Source organism: Drosophila willistoni, chromosome 3R (genome assembly GCF_018902025.1).
Source record: "Drosophila willistoni isolate 14030-0811.24 chromosome 3R, UCI_dwil_1.1, whole genome shotgun sequence".
In the NCBI taxonomy this organism is placed as follows: Eukaryota; Metazoa; Arthropoda; class Insecta; order Diptera; family Drosophilidae; genus Drosophila; species Drosophila willistoni.
The window spans coordinates 20,102,136-20,107,760 of NC_061086.1; the positions used below are offsets into that span (position 1 = coordinate 20,102,136).

The 5,625-nt window shown below is 39.4% G+C and overlaps 1 long non-coding RNA gene across 1 annotated transcript; it reads right to left on the reverse strand.

Moving 5' to 3' along the window:
* Positions 1–4,112: 4,112 nt before the first annotated feature.
* On the reverse strand, positions 4,113–5,169 carry LOC111519204. Its single transcript, XR_002724284.2, has 2 exons — positions 4,282–5,169; positions 4,113–4,222 (listed from the first exon to the last, which is right to left on the reverse strand). It is a non-coding gene; the product is annotated as an uncharacterized LOC111519204 (long non-coding RNA).
* Positions 5,170–5,625: the final 456 nt, after the last annotated feature.

Sequence of the window (5,625 nt, forward strand, 5' to 3'; positions counted from 1 at the left end):
GCATATATCGTTGGGCGTTTGATGGGTGGGACAGACGGGGGTCGGTCCTGGTGGTGCGTGGTGGACGTGGTCAACATTCCGTTGATTACGTATACGACTGGGGCGCCAATCAACCAAACGTCAACGTCAGCAACGCGACGCGACGCAACTCAACGACTCGTTTTACGTTTGGTTATATTGCCTCTTATTGTTGCTTTTTACTGTTGTTGTTGTTGTTGTTGTTGCTGTTGCTACTCAGTTGCAGCAATAGCAATGGCAAAAGCAACAACAACAAACAATGCGTTGACATTTTTTCTCGTGGCCCGAATCAATATTAGTAATTTGAATTATTCAGAAGACAAATATGAAGCTTTAATGGCCAAACAGTTCGCCCGCACATGGACCCCAAAAACTTGCACTCTACCCTCCATCCATCCATGCCCCACCCTCTTGTCAAAGAGCTCCCATTTTTGGGGGGCGGGTGTAACTCCTGCAGGCCATTGGGTTGACATTCTGCCTCGCGACAACTCAATAATTTGGCGAGCCGCCCAATTTAATACCAGTTTTCGAGGGTGGCTAAAGGGGGGGGACGGAGGCAAGCTGGGACCTCTACCATCATTGTCTGCTTGTTCTCGGCCAGGCCCATCGCCACGCCCATACCTATAGTTCCAGAGGCTCTGCCATTGCTCAGGTAAATACGTCAATTTAAATCCGTGGATTGGATTGTAAGTCAATGTTTGACTTTTGCTTGCTGATTGATTGCTCAACAGCAACTGCAACAGCGGCAGCAGCAGCAACAGCAGCAGCAACCATGGCCAAAAGTCGAATTGGAGACGCTGTTACCTGCATATGCATACGTCCCACGGCTGATGACTCTCGGCCAGTTCCAGAGGGCAATCGAATTGCTATTGGAATTGCCTGGCCAACTGGCTGTGTATGAGTTGGTTGAATGGGTCGAATTTGGGTGGCCGCCACATCAGCATCAACAGTTTACCCGATTTACTCCCAGTTGAGTTTGCATAGCGGAGTCAACCGTATGAATCAACGATTTTCTGCTGTGCCGGCATAATTTCCAAAAAAAGAAAAGGGAAAGAATGGAAGAAATTTACACACTTGCAACATCACGACACACAGACGACAAGGCAATATGCATTGTGGCTGGCTGACAGACTGGCTCGACTTGAAGGAGCTCCTGCCTCTACGACTTTGCCTACTGCTGCTGCTGCTTGTGACTTTAAGTGGCAAAATCAACAAATTATAGTGTGTGTGTGTGTGTGTGTACTGCTAGTTGGTACCATTCATTGTGCGTGGCTCCCCACAGGGATCCAACCACCCGCACAACTTGCTGAAAGTTCAAATTTGGTTCCCACTGCAACACGTAATACTATTTAACTTTAGATTTTGGTCGACAGGCATGCGGACAATGCATATGTAAAAGACATTCCTGGCAACTGTCTGTTTACGACCATTTATATGTATGTACATGTATCTATACTTACATATACATAGATATGTTTAGGTGCGAATATTTCAGTAAATGTGACTGGGTAGCTTGAGAAGTTTTAAGATCATTAGATTTTGACCAACTACTGCTATTTTGAGCATCTTCTTATCAGTAAATTCACTTTCTCTATTGGCAGAGACTTTGAAACTAGAAATTGTATTATGAAAAGTCTCATTTAAGTGCTTGTGACCTGATAAAGTAAGATGGATATAGTTTCTTATGAGTCATTCTTAGAACAAAAAACTATCTCTCTAGAATTCAATCTCCTGAAATGTTGCTTCTAAGTCTGCTTATCTTTTTGCGCTGCCTATGGATAAAATTGACTTCGAGCTAAGATTTAAACTAGAAGTTTTCGATGAGTTTGATGAGCGAAGTTCTTTACAGGTCCTTGTAAATTTTTGGGATTGTTACAAATTTAGAACTATTTTCAAATAAAAATCTATATAGTACTGTATTAAAGTATAGGGTATAGTTGTAAACTATCAACATAACTATATTTTACAAGCACTGGCAACAAAGGCCTTCGGCTTAGACGAAAACTACATCCATACACTAGCCTGGGATTCGAACTCGGATCCTCGTTGTTCAGTTGACTAAATGACTAGGCCACTTAGACAACTCATCTACCGAGGACTGCAAAAAATCTATTAAATTTATCATGCCTTTAGCTAAATTTTAAACTATTTTATATTTATTGTCAGAAAATATTTCACAAATAGAGTAACTTGTAATCTATTACTATGTAGAAATTCATAGTTTGTCATCATTTAGCTCGGAATTAAGCGTCAGTGATTCATGGTTTTCGCTTTCTGTTATAAAATTTGTTTATTTGAGAATGTTTTAAATTATGCTTTAAAGAGCAAAAACATTAAATATAATTTCTGTAAGTTACTTTAAACTTTTTTTTGGTTATTCTTAAGCTTTAGTTACTCGATTCTCTATGATCTTTATATACTAAGTTGCAGTTTGCGTTTTTATAGTTATTGATTACTGCGACGCCATTACAAATGTACGTAATGAAAATAATAATTTTTTTTTTTTTTTTGAGTGATGTAACCTGGAATATACATATGTTTGTATATATAGATTGTTGTTTTCCCACATTGTATTGCCCCGATATTTGCATAGCAGTTTCCCGTTACTGATCAGTTGATGTTTTGTAACTCACTTACTGAACGAGCCAACCATGTTAATGTTTATGTGTAAATTCTTAAACACAAGTATATATATATTTATATAGGTATATATATTTATATGTATGTATATTTAAACTCAATTTTAGACACATGTGCATTATTGTTGCCTATCTGGCGGATGTTCTCTATCCGACCGCAGCAACAATGCCAACAACAAATAGACAGGACCAAAGCCACCGCAACAGCAGCAATAACAACAATGACAACAACAACAACAACAACGATTTCGCCTCGTCCTTGCAGCAAATGCAGCTCATATAAAACCGTTCGCATATCCTTGTGTGGTGCGGCCTCAACAAATGTGTGTGTGTGTGTGCTGGTTAGTGTGTTCCGTGTGTGTGTGTGTGTGTAGAGGTATATGCATATCCTTTGCGTTGCGTTGTTTTGCCGCTCTGGATAATGATGCTGGCCGGCATATTCATAATGAAATTTCATTGCGGCAATATGCGTATCAGTATGTGTGTTCGTGTGTGTAAGTGGCTGTATGTACACAGTGGGAAACTGGGTACACCCGGACCCAGGCATATTATGTATAAACACAAATTAATTTCGTTTCAGTGGCTCCAACCGTAGTAGCCTCATATACATACAAAGCCATAGCCATATAGCTACAGCAATAGCCTGGGACCGTGCAATGACGGACCCGGACATTTGCATAAAATATTTGCACAGCTTTCGGCTAGTGCAACGCTGTTGCTCCTGCTGCTGTTGCCGTTGCCGTTGCTGTTGCCGTTGTTGTTTCTGCTTCTACTGGCCAACTACTACTAGCATCTGTGGGGGTTTGCCTTTGCTTTGAGCAACCCGTGTGTCCATAAACTAGGCAACACAACACAAGCATAGATTTAATGAATCAGCAACAGCCTAAACTGTAGGATGTTTTCATACGTTTTAGTTTCCGTTTCAACAGAACCTGCCGCATCAGCAAACGTCTTTGGCCAATGTTCAACAATCTCTCCACCTCTCTCTCTCTCTCTGTCATTCTCTCGGTCATTTTTGATAAATTAGCACAAATTCACCAGGTCCCAAATCTGAAACTTACAATCATCAATTATTGTAGCTAAAAAGCAACGACCCATCATTTACCCTGGAAATTAGAAAAGGCAAATGTAAATTGAAACAAATTGCAAAATATTTTTCAATATAATGTAAAAAAGGTGAATTAAAATAAAAATTTCTTTTAGTTACAATCATTAGTACTCCTAAAAAAATGTTTTTTACGATCAATAAAAGTTTTTTTTAGTGGTATTGAGTTTTTCTTGTATTTCTCAACATCAAAAATAAGTATTTCCAAAATTTACAAATAGAATACAATGACTTTCAAATGCTATTCTTAATATTTACTTTTCGTTAAGCTAATGTATCACTCTAACTATTACAAGAATGATTTAACATTTCTTTTTAGAAAATATCTAAAATGTATTTTGAATAAAATATAAAGATTATTGCCATTTATTCTCAAAATAAATCTTCAAAGTGACGTTCAATATAAATTTCTTCTTAATATTTCAGTAACAACTTCTGATGGGTATTAGTCCTTGCTTAGCTAATTACAGGGTATTCAAATACATATAAATAAACGACATTTTCTATATATGTACATACATTTGTATGGTAAGTGCATTTGCACATAGAATAAAGGTTGCTTCTGCTGCTGCTACTGACTGCTGACTGGGTTGGAGTCAACCTTTAAAATATGATGGTGGACCTAATCAAATAACCAAAATGTCAGCCATTGATGCATTGCCTTTAACTAGGTACATATGTGGCCATAAATCGAGAGAGTGATATCATATTTCAAGATTTTATGTAAAAGGCATTTTCTCTATCTGCGTCTCCCCCTTCTCTTTCTCAGCTTGACAAGGAGACAAGACTCATCGTCGTCGTTGTCCCATACTTTAGCACATAATTAACCTAAAAATGTAACTCCATCTTGTTTATCAGCGAAAATACAGCAAAAACGCAGGCGATGGCGTGGGCAGAGTGGGCAATTGGCATGATGAGAGAGGGCTACGAGGAGGTTGGCGGTGGGAGTGGGCTTGATGGTGTAGAGCCAACTGGGGGAAAAAAAAGGCGCGCATCTCATTATCACTCGGACGTGAATATCTCGACATGTTTGTTGTTGTCGTCGTCGTCGTCGTTGTTCGTCATCTTTGAGGACGGATAGACGGACGGGAATGGAACTGTTGTCGTCTTACCCATCACCCATCATCTCCTTACGTCCACATCCAAGTCCAGCAACAACTCAAAGTCTTGACATCTCCCCCGTCTCCGTCTCCATCTCCATCTCCCTCTCCACCGTCACACGCAAAACATTTAAAGTGAATTTGTGTTGAGCTCACATCGTTAAAATATCCGTCAAAAACTTATGCAAACAGACATAACTACGTGCATTTTAAATTGAATTCGAACACGAACAAAACGAACGAACGAACGAAAAAAATAAAAAAAAAAACACCAAGCGACAGTGAAAATTTACACATATGACTTGAAAATAGCCTGTGTGATATCTACCTACTACATACATACAAACAGATATATGTACATATGAATGTATGTATATATACTATTGTGATGATACTTATCCCACCTATCACTTGCCTATACCTCAAATTAACCTGCTGTCCGCGCCCATTTCTTTTGCCTTTTACCCCTCATACCCTCCAGTCCAGGTCATTATTTGCCAAAAAAATTAAAGACAAGTAAAAGTCGTGATTAACGTTGAATTGACTCGCTGTATCTGTCTCTGACTCTGCCGGGCAATGGGGCTTCGGGCAACGGGCATCGGACTCTCCTCCGGTCGTCTCTGGCTCAAGCGTCATTATCACCGCAAACAACATCTTTTGGTCGCCATAATGAGTGTTTGAAATGAGTATAGGGTACATTGTACTACAAAAATGCCGCGCTCAGTTGACTCTAAATGGTGGATAGAGTTTTTTTTCTCGTTAT